We start from the raw sequence: 17,090 nt of genomic DNA, 5'->3' as shown, positions 1-17,090 counted from the left end.
CCTGGTGGCCACTGAGAGGCATCTGTGGCTCAATCTGAGCGACATAAAAGATAAAGAAAAACATGTTCTCTTAGATGCTCCGGTCTCCACTGTTGGTTTGTTTGGTGATGCAGTTAACAGTGCGGTAGCTAAATCTCAAGAAGCTTCTAAACAGGCAGCTGCACTTCAAAAACTTCTCCCCCGCCGTTCTTTCTTTGAGGCTGCTGAGCGGGAGCAGCCTCACTCCTCTAAAAAGAGCGCTGAGCACCGTGCCACTCAAAAACAGAGTGTGTCCTCCCGTGCTCCCCCACAAAAATCACGGGGACACGGAGGACGCTCTCAAACCCAGCAGTCTTCGAGGGGTAAGACGGATCTGCGGACCGTCATTACCGCTAAGAAGGCTGCTGGGAAAAAATCCTGATGTCCGAGGGCTCAGGACGAATGAGGGTAGTCCCCCCCGAAGCAGAGCGGTTAACACCTCTTTTTACGGTGCCCGTCTCTCTTCGGTGCCCTCAGGGGACCGTTCTGCCAACCCTGCCGCCTCCGGTGTTACAGGGCGCAGCGGTCTCCGGCGAGCACATATCTCAAGGACCACCCGGAAACCTCGGCCTCGGGATGCCCGCCCCCTCTGAGGAGGGTGTTAGAGCAGTCTGTTCAGTCGTTCCCTGCCGGTGCGCCGTTACAGGGCGACGAACCGACTACTCAACAACAACAAAATCCAGAAACCAGTCTCGAGAGGCTGGTACCTCTAGTAGAATCTTTGACAGCGTGGAAGCTACTGTCGAATGTTTCTCGTTGGGTCCTGCAGACCGTAGAAAAAGGGTATCAGATACAATTCAAGAAATGCCCACCTCGGTTTATGGGGGTCCTGCCCACAGTGGTGGGCCCCGAGCAGGTTCTGGTTATGGAACAGGAAGTAAACACTCTGTTAGAGAAAGGGGCCATAGAATATGTACCTCCCTCCAACAGGGAAACCGGGTTTTACAGCCGGTACTTCATAGTTCCGAAGAAGGACGGGGGATTGCGTCCCATTTTAGATCTTCGAGTTCTGAACGAGTCAGTCATGCAGCTCAAGTTCAAAATGTTAACATTGAGACAGATCGTGCCACAGATCAGGTCCGAGGACTGGTTTGTCACGATAGACCTCAAGGACGCATATTTCCATATTTCCATCCGTCCGTGTCATTGGAAGTTCCTGAGGTTTGCTTTCGGGGGCAAAGCATACCAATATCGAGTACTTCCATTCGGCCTAGCTTTATCACCCCGCACTTTCACCAAATGCATGGATGCAGCTCTGGCGCCCCTGCGCCTCCAGGGTATTCGCATCATGAACTACATCGACGATTGGTTGATTTTAGCTCATTCGCATCAGTTGGCGGTTCAACATCGAGATGTTGTTCTCGCCCACATGAGAGAGTTGGGGTTACGGCTGAACGCCAAGAAGAGTGTGCTTTCTCCACTCCAGAGGACCACTTTCTTAGGCGTGGTTTGGGATTCAGTGTCGATGCAGGCGCGCCTGTCACCGCCACGTATAGAGTCCATCCTTGCGGCTGTGAAAAGTGTAAAGCTAGGCCAGCTACTCACTGTCAAACAGTTCCAGAGACTGTTGGGTCTCATGGCAGCAGCTTCCAACGTGATACCTTTTGGACTACTGCACATGAGGCCCCTGCAGTGGTGGCTCAGGACCAGGGGGTTTTCCCCGAGGGGCAACCCATTTCGCACAATCAAGGTCACGCGGCGATGCTTACGTGCCCTGGTTATGTGGAAGAAACCTTGGTTCCTGTCCCAGGGCCCAGTGTTGGGAGCTCCTTGTCGTCGCAAACTGCTAACGACGGATGTTTCCCTCACGGGTTGGGGAGCGATCCTGGAGGGTCGCTCATCTCAAGGTCTGTGGGAAGACCATCATCGTTCCTGGCATATCAATCGCCTAGAGATGTTAGCTGTCTTCCGGGCTCTGAGGAGCTTCGTCACAGATCTCAGGGGACACCATGTGTTAGTGCATACGGACAACACGTCGGTAGTCGCCTATATCAACCACCAAGGGGGTTTGCGCTCGCGCCCATTATCCAATCTGGCACGCCATATCCTCTTGTGGTCCCAGGGGAAGTTGCTGTCACTCAGGGCAGCCTACATCCCCGGGGTCCAGAATATAGGAGCAGACACTCTGTCGAGACAGGGGCCGAGGCCCGGGGAATGGAGGCTCCACCCCGAGGTGGTGGAGCTGATATGGAGGGAGTTTGGCCAAGCTCAAGTGGATCTGTTTGCGTCTCGAGAGACGTCTCACTGTCCACTTTGGTTCTCCCTCACGCATCCAGCTCCTCTGGGACTGGATGCTATGGTACAGGCGTGGCCGAGGCTACGTCTGTACGCCTTTCCTCCAGTTGCTCTGCTCCCGGGAGTTCTGGAGATAGTTCGCAGGGACCGGGTTTGCCTGCTGCTTATAGCCCCGCGCTGGCCGGGCAGAGTATGGTTTCCCGATCTTGTGTCCCTCCTCGACGGGCATCCTCTGGAGCTTCCTGTCAGGAGGGACCTTCTGTCCCAAGCAGGGGGCTCAATATTTCACCCCCGCCCAGAACTGTGGAACCTGTGGGCTTGGCCTCTGAGGGGGCCCAGCTCATAGAGTCAGGTCTCTCAACTGAGGTTGTTGAGACCATTCTACAGTCCAGAGCTCCCTCCACGAGGAAACTTTATGCCCTGAAGTGGAGAGTCTTCACTTCTTGGTGTAGTGACCGTCGGTTGGACCCAGTTAACTGCCCAATTGGTACAGTGCTGGAGTTCCTGCAGGACCGGTTCACTGCAGGTCTGACCCCGTCCACCTTAAAGGTTTATGTGGCGGCCATAGGTGCTTACCACATTCCTTTGGGTGGAATGTCTGTGGGGAAAGACCCCTTGGTATCTTGTTTCCTTCGTGGCACTTGGAGGCTGAGGCCTGCAGTTCGCTCTAGGGTGCCACCTTGGGATTTGTCCGTTGCGCTGCAAGGCCTTTCCCTGGCCCCCTTTGAGCCCATTGAGGAGGTTCCTGAGAAGTTTTTAACTCTGAAAGCTCTTTTCCTTCTCGCTATTTCTTCTCTCAAGAGAATAGGGGATCTGCAAGCATTGTCGGTTGCTCCGTCATGCTTAGAGTTTGCACCGGGTATGGTTAAAGCTTTTCTACATCCGAGACCGGGTTATATCCCCAAGGTCCCCACTAATGTGGCCAGACCTATTGTTCTGCAGGCCTTTTGTCCTCCTCCTTTTCAGAATGCGGACCAGGAGGCTAATAATTTGCTTTGCCCAGTTCGGGCGTTAGACGCTTATGTCCACAGAGCTGCCCTGTGGCGTAAAAGTGATCAGTTATTTGTATGCTTTGGGTCCCCTAACAAGGGAGGTCCGGTGTCTAAGCAAAGAATGAGCAAGTGGGTGGTCGAGGCTATCTCACTTGCTTATGAGGCGGCTGGGCAGCCTTCTCCTTTGGCTGTCCGGTCGCACTCTACGAGGAGTATGGCGGCCTCTAAGGCCCTTATATCAGGAGTATCGTTACAGGACGTCTGTGATGCGGCAGGCTGGTCCTCACCGCACACGTTCGTCAGGTTCTACTCTCTGGATCTAGACTCTGCTCCAGGGTCTCATGTTTTGTCTTCCTAGTGCTGCTCACCAGATTTCACACAGGACAGACATTCGTAGCTATGGAGGCGTTGGTATAGACGTTCCCCATAGCGTCAATCTCGACGCAACGCGAGTTCCCTTGAAAGGGAATGCCTCGGTTACGACTGTAACCTCGGTTCCCTGAAGAGGGAACGAGCGTTGCGTCGCCTTGCCATATCTCCTCCATGCCTGTCAGCACGACTTCAGACTTTACGAAGCTTTCGTTTTCTGTTTCGGGCCGGCTTTTATAGCTTCCTGGTACGTGACGTCACCCGCCTCTGACGTTCCGCCACACCATTGGACTGATTTTACATGTGCTTCAAGACGTCATCACGCAAAGCGTTCCCCATAGCGTCAATCTCGACGCAACGCTCGTTCCCTCTTCAGGGAACCGAGGTTACAGTTGTAACCGAGGCGTTACAGGGTAAGTGCAACTCCTGCGGGCTGTAAATTAAAGTGGCGCTTGTTACCCCCTTGTTCTGTGTAGTTACAGGGTAAGTGTAACTCCTGCGGGCTGTAAATTAAAGTGGTGCTTGTTACCCCCTTGTTCTGTGTAGTTACAGGTAGGGGTGCAACGGATCAAAAAACTCACGGTTCGGAACGTTTCTCGGATCAGAGTCACGGATCGGATCATTTTTCGGATCAAAAAAAAAAAAAAAAAAAAAAGACAAAACAAATAAACATACGTTTTGTCTTTTTGTTTATTAACACTTTTAAATTATTAAATTAAAATATATAAAATCAACTTAAAGTGCACAAGGCATAATATCTTCTTTTTAACATAATGAAAAACAACTTAAAGTGCAACATAAAAAGGCATATCTCCTTCCTTTAAACATGGACCAATGACCATTAATAAAAAACAACTTCAAGTCGGCATGAAATCAAATTTGACAAATCTTCTTTTTATATGTAATATTGTAGTGTTTATTATGAATGATTTATCTGTGCACTTCATTATTTTTTTTAAATTCATGTACCCTTATAATCTTTAATCAAAAACATTACCCTTCCCTTCCCCCCTCGAAACGACCTCTCTTCTCTTTTGGTCACGTGCCATGGCGAAAGGGTGCGGCCAGAGCCGATGAGGGTGCGGCTATCGGTGTCCGTCTCGTTTCTGCTCTCGAGGGTGAACTTGACTTGACTCATCTTGGTTCGCGGGAGGCTCATATAAATATGAGCTGATTCCTGCCTGAAAATTTAGCTGCTCGTCCTCGTCGCCGGGCTCCTCAATAAAAAATCCTTCATGGGAGGGTAACGGTGGGGAGTCCGGTGGAGAGAAATCCTCCACACCTGAATGTAAACTGGCATTCAAATCTGCCTCCATTTTGTTTGCAACGCCCAACCTCCAACGATCCAATCAATTCCCGAAGAACGAAATCAAGCCCCGCCCTACATTTTTTTCTAATTTCAGAAGCCGTTTCACTCGGATATACGTCACAACAAGGAAAAAATGACAATCTCAACTTCCGTTTCATGCCGACTTTAAAGTGCAACATAAGAAGGCACATCCTCTTCCTTGAAACATGGATAGTGAAATAAAGCTTATGTCCACATCATCAAAGAAGAATAAAAGAAAGAAAGCAAAGCATACCTGAGCTTATAATTTCAAATTCTTTTTCAAAAAGACAAGGATGTCTACATTATCTGGGGAGAGTGTGGACCTCTTTGCAGTCACTATGTCCCCTGCTGTTGAGAACACTCTCTCGGAAGGAACTGAAGAGCCTGGCACAGCGAGATAGCATCTTGCCATCTTGGCAATATGAGGGTATTTACACTCATTGCTCTTCCACCATGTCAGTGGATCACCATCCACTGTAATGCCGCTTGCTGCCAGGTAGGATGCCACCTCCTCTTTGATGATGTCAGCAGGAGTCTTGCTGTCCATATCTTTGCTGGCAAAGGTCTCTCCAAAAAGCTCTGCCATTGCCGACTTCTTTTGTGGAGGAGATGTGTCCAAGTTTGCTCCTGTTGGCTCTGCAGCTTGACCCTGCAGAAAAAAATTAGTTGATTAATTAAACCTATTATTTATTTTCATGTTTCATATAGACATGAAAAATGTGGCAATAGCATTTAATAAAAGCCATTATTACTGCAAATAAAAAATGTATTTAGATTTAAATTCATCATTTTTAAATAATATTATTTTTCTTTACCTCATCACAGTCTTCAGTGCCCAGACTGCTCACAATCTCAGTGGTGAGGTCACTGTATGTCCTCTGGCGTAGGGCAGGGTCCATGTGAGACAGGGGCTTGAACCTCGGATCCAGGGCAGTAGATCTGTGAAGGTAGTCCTGTAGAGTAGGGGGTGAAGTGTATCTGGGCTCCAGGTCCTCTCTAATGGCATGGTCCTCTCTTGACATCTTGAGTGATGGTACTGTCTTCCACACTTGGAGCCATGGATTGTAGAATCCTTGTTTTCAGCGGCAGGATCATTGACACAGATGGTGAAGTTTCAGTGCTCAGCAGAGATGTAACAGTTTTGAGGGGTTTAAGCACCTGGAGGACCTCCTCTGCCACTCTCACATCATCATCAGACAGGGTGATGATGTCTTTGACATTTTTCTTCAGGGTCTTGTCGGTCAATGCAGAGTATATAGCTGCCTTGCTGCTCCAGATAACGCTCCAACATATAAGTGGAGTTCCACCTTGTTGGGACATCATGTATGAGCTTATGAGTAGGCAGCTTTAGCATTTATTGCTTTGTCTTAAGCACATGAGCAGCTGTTGTGCTTCGGTGGAAGTAGGAAACCACCTTCCTGATCCTCCCAAGGAGGCGGTCCATCCTATTGACTGAGATTCCCTTCTGTGATGACAAATTCACTACATGTGCAAAGCACCCTATCTGTGGGCCCAGTCCAGCCTCATTCACTGCATTTATTTGTTTTTTGGCATTATCAGTTGTGACTGGGATATTAGTACTGGGCCTCTTTATCTTCCATTCCTCCACTGCTTGTGTCAGTACCTGCGCAAGATGAGTGCCTGTGTGACTCTCGTAGAGGGGGCGTGTCTGCAGCACCGGACTTCTCATCTCCCAGTCAGCTGTGATGAAGTGAGCGGTTATCGTCACATAGCTCTGCGTTCCCCTGGACGTCCACCCGTCTGTCGTGAGCACAACAGAGGATGCTCGGGATAGTTCATCCACAACTTTTTTCTTCTCCTGCTCATAAAGATCTGGCACAATCTTTTCGCTGAAGTGGGTGCGCGACGGAATGTCGCAACGTGGCTCAAGCACTTTCAGCATGTGTTTAAAGCCCTCGTTTTGCACAACCGAATATGGCCTCATGTCTGCACCTATAAACACACCGATAGCGTTTGTGATGGCTTTAGCCCGCTCTGATTGTGCAGCAAGGGGCTGCTTAAATGCCGCGGTGATAAGCAGTTGTTGAGCAGCCTTCGTCGTTTTTACTCCTGTCAGTAAAACACCGGGGTGATGTCGCTTCAAATGTGTGGCCATGCTTGATGTGTTTCCACTCTCATATTGCTTTCTTGTACCACAGTGCCTACACACCGTCACGGTTTTATCCACTAACCTCTTTCCTTCATCATTATAGTTGACAGGGAAGCCAAAATGCTCCCATACAGGGGATTTAAATGACGTGGGGCGTTCAAGCTCCTCCGTTCCTCCGCTCGCCATGACCACGCTGTGTGTGGACTAAACATGCGCACAACTTTCTTTTTTTTTCTTTTTTTCATAAATCAATCCGCGGATCACGTGTGTGCCGAACCGAAGATATTGATCCGAACGGATCACGGATCAATGATGATCCGTTGCACCACTAATTTTAAACATATGCCTGAAAAGGTTAAAAAGGTCTTGGTATATTTCATGTAAAAACACTCGACTGACTTTCCCATTGTAAAGATATTGGTATATAATTGCGCATTGTGTGCAACAACACACAATGATTAAATATATCTTCTTATGATATATCAGGCCACTTATTAATTTCATCCTCCCATTGGTTCATACATGGCAGGTGTAGTAAACTTTTACCATAACTGTTTAAATCATGTTTTATGCATGCTCCCATGAATATTGAAACGGACGTCAAGGGAAATACGTCACATCACTTACTTCTGCGTTCGAAAATAAGGTGGATAGATGTGCAATATTTATTTTTATGAAGTCTATGATGCTATGTAGCCACAACTTCATATTTATTATGTATATTATCATTCCAACATTAATGTGTAATGCAATAAGTTTGTTTATAAATTAGGTACAAGAACATTGCTTCAACGGAACTTGATGAATTGTGTTTGGACATATTAACAAGTGCATTTATAATGTACAGTACCAGTGATGTTTAGTTCTTCAATTTGATGTTTTAAAAATTAGGAAAGTGGTCACAAGTATAAGTAGAGCAGGAATACAATTTAAACGTATAACCTTTCTTTTCTTTTTTTTTTTCTTTCAAAGATAAGATTATCACTCTTAAAGCAGAGATCACCTTGCTCAAAGATGAGTGTGATTTTTTGAAAAAGGAAATTGAAAAGATGAAGTCTGCTTTCCCATCTGCATTGGCACAAAGATATACTGTTCCTATAGTGCCACATCCCTCAGGTTTGTGTTTCATGCTTTTTTGTTTTTTGTTGCTGGCAGAACAACTATGCCTTTTTTTTAAACATTTTCTGCTGCACTATAGTCATTATCACTATAAAATATCACACACACCCCCCCTCCCCCCATGATCTGCCTCAAATATATATATATAAACCGTAATTTCGGTTTACTTACGCAGTTGTTTGCGGGTCGTAATATAAAGTGTTACCGAATATACATACGTATTAATTAATTACTGTACATGCCTGTGCAGCATTACGGGGATTCATGAAGGGCGTCATGAGCCATGGACGGCAGGGGTAACCACTGTCCCCGAGCAGGAGACCAGTGTGCTAAGTGTTCTAAGTGTTTATGATGTTTCACTTAAAGAAACCCTTAAGTAACACTTAAGGGTTTTTTTCTGCAACACCATTAGGTTTAAGGGAAACATAAGGGCGAACTTAAGGGAAAATTACACTTAAGGTGCTTTATGCAACCGGGCACTGGCCTAGCTTTATCCCGGACACCATGGCCAGGATGGATTCGATACGTGCGGGAGACATACGTGCCTGCATCGTAACCGAATTCCATACCACGCCCAGAAAAGTAGTTTTCTGAGCTGGTTCTAACACACTTTTCTTAGTGTTGAGTCTCAACCCCAATTTCTGAATGTGGCCAAGAACGACATCTCGATGCCGAACTGCCATTTCTCGAGACTGGACCAATATGAGCCCTACACTGTTAGACTTTTCAAGGGTTTTTTACAATAACTTACTTGCATTACCGGTTTCAGTTTTACAGTATGGTACTGTAATTGTGTAATACAGTGCATTACTGTAAAAACGAAGCTAATCAGTACACTACTGTAATTATTTTTTATTTTTTCTAAATTAGATTTCATAATTTTTATATATAATTAATTTTATTTTTATCCTACATAAATACTACTAACATACAAACCAATTATTACAAAATACCATATTTTTATTTAAAACATTTCATATATATCACAAAATATACAGTCTGCCCATGCTGGAAATGATGTGTGGAATTTTTACACATTAATGGGTGAGTTTAGGGACAACGTTTTTTGTGTTAATTTTAACTCATTCATTGTGTTAATGATTTTAACAAAGTAAATATGTCAGAAAGGTTAGCACAAAGATGTGTAGACGTGTTAAATTAAGACATTCTGTGCTGTCCTTCACTACACACATTGTTAAAAACATACATAAAATCATAAACAAAACGTTAGCATTTGACAAAATGAATACGTCATTGGTTGTTTAGCTTATACAAGTATTATAATGAAATATCAACCATTACATTCATAAAACTGCAGAATATAAATACATTTTTAAGCAGTCAAAAATAAAATGTCCAACACAGGACAAAACACAGTTCTTTTCACAATACATGACACATAACCCCACCTTCAAAATAATTTCACTTATTTACAAAAATGTGTTGGATTCATGTACACTGGTGGCCAAAAGAAGTATTTAAGTGTCTTAATGTTTTTGAAGTCTATTTGATTCTCAAGAAACATTTCTTATTATTATCAATGTCTGACTGTCTACCCCTCAGTCTACTTCTACTTCTACGAGTAAAAATTATCATCAAAATAATCTTTAAAAAGTCAACACAATGTTTTTGTCCACCTTTGCGAATAAATGAACTTCTCCAAAGATTGGTTCCTGTTCAGAACTTGACTGACAACATCAGAATGTTCCCTGAGCCTGGTTCCAACACTATATACTGTGAGAGAGAGAGAGAGAGAGAGAGAGAGAGAGAGAGAGAGAAATAAATATTAGTGTCAAAATATTTTTAACCTCCTTTTTTTTACATTTTTATTATTATGTTTACAATAACTTAAGAATATATATTTGTAAACAGCTTTGGCAATAGCATATTCAAACATTTCAACTGAACTAAATTAAATTATTCCAGATTAAATTTTAATACTTACAAATCCTAAATTCTGTCCAAAAATGCTGAGATCCATAGAGAGAAAGACTGACATCGGTGATTTAGCCCATTTCAGCTCATCTGCAGTGAAGGGGTTCCTGTCTGAGACAATATACATTAAGACACATGCAAGAAATCACTGAGTGATGACCGTTCTCCTTCCTACAGTAGTTAACCCACCTGTGCGCTGATGTTAGGACCTTCCTGTTCAGGTGGGACTGCAATGGTAGAGAGTCTTCTGCCTAATAAAATATCAAAATAATGCAAAAATATAAACTTAAGTTGTTTAGAATGCTAGATTTGGTATGAATGAATTAGTGAGAGTTTTAGTGCAGTGCTTACCTGGATACATTTAATCTGGTGAGACTGAACATAGAAAATGGTCCATCTTCTGATTGGTTCATTTGCTGTGTAATAAATATAAAGTTAGACATGATGCAAAGGTCACTTATTTGATATAAAGTTAGCCAATTTTATAGAGATTTTATAAGATATTGTATGCTACCTAGTCTGCACCAGTGGCTCCAAAGCACTTATCACATATTGCTAATCATTTCAGCAAACTTGTGTCAAAATATATCACAAATGGCCTAACGTTAACTTGTCTCTGGAATCTTGCTAGAAGTCACTGGCGCGAATTGGCGCTTTGTTGCAGTTGCCTTAATACAAAAATGGAAGTAAATATTAAATTCCATTAAAAAAAAAAATATATAATATGTTATAGTTTGCAAACTAATGCTAAAACTAGAAAGGTGGCAGCTAGCCAAATAAAACTTAACGTTAACGTTAGCTAACATACAATGTTATTTTCTCATCAGTAGGCCAACATTATGTACAACCAAAACAGAATTTCACATAGTTAATTTATTGTTAATGTGAACTAAGCGTTGCTTGTTGGCGTATTTTAACTCGACAACAAAGTGTGTAAAATGAAACGTTAGCGCAGTTTACTGTGGTAAAGTTTGTTACCGCCATGTTGACGAGTATAACAGGTTAAACTGGGCACATTCCTGTCAACACACACAGAATGTTTTTTTTTACCTTGCTTGCTGGTCTCTCTCTCTCGTTGAAGTGAATTCCGTCTCTTCCCCGGGCCAGACACGAACGGCACGGTCCAGCAAAAGACAGTCCCAGTGATATTACACTGGATGCTCCGGCGAGACACGACAAATCCCAGACAGTGTATAGTGATGCGCCGTTATATTTCAGACGTACGGACGGTAACGTTAACGTTACGAGTCCAAGCGCTCGCGCTATTTCTGGCAAGGGACAAGCAGGTTTACATTTTGCATTAATGGTCGCTTCAATGTGTCCAATATCCTCTGACTGTTATAGCGTTGTAGACACGTGGTGTAAGGCAAAAATTAGGAAATAAAAAGCACGATGGAATAGTGCCAGCCAGAGAGGCCGTTACGTCAAATACAGTAGTATATACAGCAATTTTAAAAAATACAGTAAGTCTCTGTATGTGGTGTTAGACAAATACAGTAGTATACAGCACATTTAAAAAATACAGTAAGTCTCTGTATGTGGTGTTAGACGTCACAGAAAATTCCCATGATGCAATGGGAAACACAGTTATTTACTGTAAAGAGAAATAGCAGTATAATACTGGGGGATTTAAAGTAAATAACTGTAGAAATTACAGAAAAGTCTAACAGTGTATGCCTGGCTCCGCGTGTGTGCGCTGCGCGGAGACATCAATCATTTTCATTTAGCTAAGGGTAGGCATGTTCCAAACTGAACGTAAAAGTTAGCCTTCTCATTTGAGTCTTTTTATGAGGTTAGAAAGTAGGGCTGAAAGATTAATCGATTATTGCGATTAATCGCGATTAATCACAGAAAAAATGTGTGATTAATCTAGTTATTTTTTTAATCGATTGACAGCACTAATTCAAATATTCTATTCTAAACCAGTAGTGAATTTAAAAACAACCAGGCAGCTAATATGCACACTTTAATATGCACACATGCTTTTTGATCATTACAAATAATAATGCAAAATTATTATCTTAGAATAGATAGTTAAGTACGTGGTCTTGAAGAGGATTCTTTTTTTCTGTCTCTGTCTTGACTGTCTAAGTTGGACTCGATCTTGACTTGGACTCGAACCTCTTTAGACTCGGTCTCGACTAGTCCTGGTCTTGGACTTGACTACAGCCCTAGCAACCGTTCATACTAATGTATTTAAATAAATGTAATCTTACCATTCCACTTCATCTGTATCTGATTTAGAACGAACAGAAATCGGTAAGTGATGTAAATACCCTTAGACAGATAAATGGTGAAATAAACTTTCCTACGCAGGGTTCCTACGCAGCTTTGAAAAGTATGGAATTTTGATTTGAGTAATTTCCAGGTTGGGATAAGTATGGAAAAGGAAAACTAAAATTAAGGAATAAAAAATGAAGAATTTCTAAAAAAATAAATGTATCTTACAAGCAGTGTTTTAATGGCAACAGTTTAGTGATCCATTAGTGATTGTCAAAGACAATTGAATAAATGTGCACATTTTTATGCAAAGCTCTTTGTCTTTTACCATAAGCAAGTCTCTTTTGAACTTTTTTAAATTGATGATCATCCAACATCAGACAACGATTACAATATCAAACCGATGTGTCAGAAGTGAATATACACAGGTTATAAAGCATTTTAGGCTTCTCATCATGAAGGTGCATGTTATCACTTCGAGAAAACCAATATAAAAAACGGAGAACATAAGAATATTTACAAAAACGTTTAATAATCGATCTCTCAGCCCCGCATTGTTTCCACTGAGCTCGGGATTCCAATCGCCCAGGATAAAACTAATGGGAACAGCCACGTCCATTGAATTCTGGGCATTAACTTAATACAGTTAATTTACGGGCCTCACTGCACAATAGGATAGGATAGGATAGGATATTACGATAGGATAGGACGATTTCTGGTCGCGTCCACCTTCCTAGACAGTCTAAACGTGAACTGCTATCTTTGCTCGCCCACTTAAACTTTAGATGTGCATAATTCTGAAAGGCCTTTCATCTCACATCTCCTCTTCCTCACGTCTTTCATTCACGCGCTAGAAGATGAGCGTCGGCCCACCAGGCCCCACTCTCCTCCTCTCTCCGCTCAGCCACACACAGCGGCTCTTCCCTGCGCTGCACTCCATACAACAATGTCCCCCGCTCTTAACGAATGCCTTCCCCTTACCGGGAGATGGCCTCCGCTAATGAAGCAAGCTCAGCCATCTCTAAGCCTCCCCACTGTCCATGGCCTGCAGCTCCTAGTGCGAGGCTGCCTCCGCTAGCGACGCAGGCCCAGATAACACTTAATTCTCCCGCTTCCTCTAACCGTTTTCCCTACCACTGCTCCTTCAGCAGAACCTAGAGTGAGCCTGCCTCCGCTAATGGCGCAGGCACAGATGGCCTATTTTCCACCCCAGCCTTCCTCTTCATTTACCTTCCCCATTACAACCCAAGCTCCAGGGGCTGACCCAAGCATGAGGCAACTTTGGCCCCGGAGCTTCCTCCTCCTAACTATGGCTATATCGTAATTTTCCCTCTTCTCTGCAACACAGATGCCCATCTCACCAAATGCCATCGCTCTGTAACTGCCTAGACCACTAGACTAACTAGCTAATTAACTAATGCTGTAAACTATGGGAGTCAGTTGTAGCCTACTTTCCTTCATTAGCCTACTATAATACTGAAGGAAAAATTAACTGATTTCTATACAAACACTTCAATTACACTTTTATTTATTTTTATAATAATAAAGTTATATGAAATATAAACATTTAAATGGTGGCTGTCATAAAAACCTGCCAGATTTATTCAAACATGCATTAAAAATTGAAGAACATTAAAAATTATAATGATTATGTAATAGGGTGCATATATTTAGCAAAATGCTCCTTTCTAGGGTTAATTTTTCTAGCTGACTAACGAGTTTATGGTCACTGGATATGGTTTTTCTGAGGTAAATGTGACGTGACATTGTTTACAAGCTGATTTACTGACGTATTTCCACGGTTGAAACACTGATTGAGCGATTCCATGTCACATCATGATACGGATTTCGATGTTGTACTCTACCTTTTAACACACTTTCAGATGCTCATTCATGTTTATTTCGCGTGGTAACTGGTATTATTAAGGCGGAAGAGAAGATCATGTGCTTCTCTTGAGCAGCGCCAGAGCGATCTCACGCCACAGCGCCAAAACGGTATTTATGTTTTTGAATTTCGTAAGAAAATGGACGTAATTTGAAATCTGAGACTTTGTTTCATATCAATAGTAACAAAGCACAAAGATTATTGCGATTTATTGGATGGGATGCCCTACAATGTTACATTCATTCATCAACTGAAAACAGGATGACTAATCGATTCTTGGGATTTAAGAATCGATATCGGTTCGTAAAAATGAGAAATCGATATTTTTTACCCAGCCCTATATATATATATATATATATATATTGCCGCAGCACTGCCGCAGCAGTGATGTTTCCTCACGCTCCCGCAGTGGCTCAGTTTCTCTGGAAAATGTTTCCGCTGCCACAGTAGTAATGTTCCCTCATGCTCTTCACTGCCCTAAATACAGAGTAAGAAAATGTAAGAATTATTTTTTGCCGTGTTGTTGTTCCATAATACCAGTGGTTCTCTTACAAGAGGTCTCTCGTACTGCGTAAGTATCTTACGCTAGGGGAAAATCCCTTTTCCGCGAGATATTGAAGCCAAAAATTATCCTTAATTTTGTAATAATGTAAAACGCGTTGCGGCAGCATGCAGACATAGGCAAGACGGCTCGCGTGCCTATTGGCTGACCTGCGGCAACTGCAGCAGCCTATCGAGCGAGGCCACTCGTGACGTCAGACCCAATGAGGACGTTCCACGCCCATTGCGTCACGTCCCGCCGAAACAGGCGTGGCTTAGGCCTATAAATATAGCTCGAGGCTGATAGAATCTGTTTTTTCATCTCTTCAGCGAAGCTCACGCATCGCTGGATCCGGAGAGAAAGAAGCCGCGCCGTCTGAGAAAGCCTTTCAGCGGGACGAGCCACTGCACCTGAAGCCACTGGCCGCGCCACCTTCAGCCGCCGTTCCTGCTGCGCTATCCGGCGTTATATCCTTTTCTCTTCTACTGTGTTGTGTGTGTGTTCGCCGCCGCGACACACACTCTCATTGCACTAAAAGAGCCGGGCGTCTTTTTCAAGATGCCCCTTTCCTGTGGCTCGTGTCGAGCCCCACTCAGCGACGGGGACCGCCACGTGATCTGCGTTTCCTGCCTGGGTGAGGATCACGCAACTCGCTTACGGCGCCTGCCCTCACTACGAGATACTGCCTACTGCCCGCGGTACCGCGCCGTAAAAGCGCTGTGCTCAGCGGGTCCCAGAACCTCCCCCAACCCGCAAAAGCTCGCCGGTTCACCCGCCTGCTTCACCCGCTTCGCTAGAGTCTCTTCCTGATGTACAGCGGCCGCTGCCTGCCGCCGTTTCCGTCGTGGATATTGACGAAGAAGCCGCGTCTGTGGGGGATGATACCTGCTCTATCCTGGCGTCGGGCAGTGAGGATTGGGCGAGCTCTGTGGAAAAAGAGCCAGCAAAACGGGGCTAGTTTTTCTTTACGTTACAAGAAAGCTACCCTGCCCTTGCCATTCACGCGTCACTCACCGGCGAAAGGAGAAAAGAGAGTGTTTTAGTCCCGCCGAGGCCGACCCAAACCTCCATTTCTCACACATTTCTTCAAACAAACACCGTTTCTAAAAACGAGGCCTCAAAGTCTTCCTAGCCCGCCTAGGAAAGCGACAGTGTTCAAGTCCCGCTGCGGCCAGACTTCCACCAAAACTTCTCGCTCGTTCAGTTCCAGGAAATGTGACTGTTCCAGTGTATTTTGCAGTAAACAAGCCGGAACCACAGCCAGCTTGCCTGCACACAAACGCCGTTTATACGGCGACCCAGATAAATCCCATAAAGAGTGTATTTTCTGGTATTCCGGCCACGGCCGATGGTGTTATGAGTGTAGTAGTGTACAACTATAGGCCGATCTCAAATCTTCCTTTCATAGGCAAGATCATTGAAAAAGTTGTCTTCAATCAGCTGAACAAATTCTTAAGCTCGAATGGATACTTTGACAATTTTCAATCTGGTTTCCGACCGCACCACAGCACAGAGACAGCGCTCATAAAGATAATAAACGATATTCGCTTAAATACTGATTCAGGCAAATTATCAGTGCTGGTATTACTCGACCTCAGTGCTGCATTTGACACTGTCGATCATAACATACTTCTTGACAGGCTGGAAAACTGGGTGGGGCTTTCTGGGATAGTCCTAAAATGGTTCAGGTCATACTTAGATGGGAGAGGTTATTATGTGAGTATAGGAGATCATAAGTCTGAGTGGACATCCATGACATGCGGAGTCCCTCAAGGCTCAATTCTTGAGCCACTCCTGTTCAACCTGTATATGCTCCCAATGAGCCAAATAATGAGAAAGAACCAAATTGCCAACCACAGCTATGCAGACGACACACAGCTCTACTTAGCCCTATCGCCTAACGATTACAGCCCCATTGACTCCCTGTGCCAATGCATCGATGAAGTCAACAGTTGGATGTGTCAAAACTTTCTTCAGTTAAACAAAGACAAAACTGAAGTCATTGCGTTTGGAAACAAAGATGAAGTTCTCAAGGTGAACGCATACCTTCACTCTAGGGGTCAAACAACTAAACATCAAGTCAGGAATCTTGGTGTGACACTAGAGTCAGACCTTAGTTTCAGTAGTCATGTCAAAGCAATAACTAAATCAGCATACTATCATCTGAAAAATATTGCAAGAATAAGATGCTTTGTTTCCAGACAAGACTTAGAGAAACTTGTTCATGCTTTCATCACCAGCAGGGTGGATTATTGTAATGGACTCCTCACTGGCCTTCCCAAAAAGACCATAAGACAGTTGCAGCTCATACAGAACGCTGCCGCCAGGATTCTGAG

At 44.0% G+C, this 17,090-nt stretch overlaps 1 long non-coding RNA gene across 3 annotated transcripts; it reads right to left on the bottom strand.

Moving 5' to 3' along the window:
• Window positions 1-9,365: 9,365 nt before the first annotated feature.
• LOC311089928 lies at window positions 9,366-10,616 on the bottom strand. Of its 3 annotated transcripts, XR_014607800.1 has the most exons (4): window positions 10,460-10,616; window positions 10,298-10,359; window positions 10,119-10,215; window positions 9,366-9,900 (listed from the first exon to the last, which is right to left on the bottom strand). It is a non-coding gene; the product is annotated as an uncharacterized lncRNA (long non-coding RNA). The 3 variants fall into 3 exon arrangements; XR_014607798.1 differs by having other exon boundaries at window positions 10,119-10,219; window positions 10,298-10,616; XR_014607799.1 differs by having other exon boundaries at window positions 10,298-10,616.
• Between the last annotated feature and the right edge of the window lie 6,474 nt (window positions 10,617-17,090).

Source organism: Abramis brama, assembly GCF_963993115.1.
Source record: "Abramis brama genome assembly, chromosome: 9".
NCBI lineage: Eukaryota > Metazoa > Chordata > Actinopteri > Cypriniformes > Leuciscidae > Abramis > Abramis brama.
This window is presented reverse-complemented; position numbering and strand designations above follow the sequence as displayed.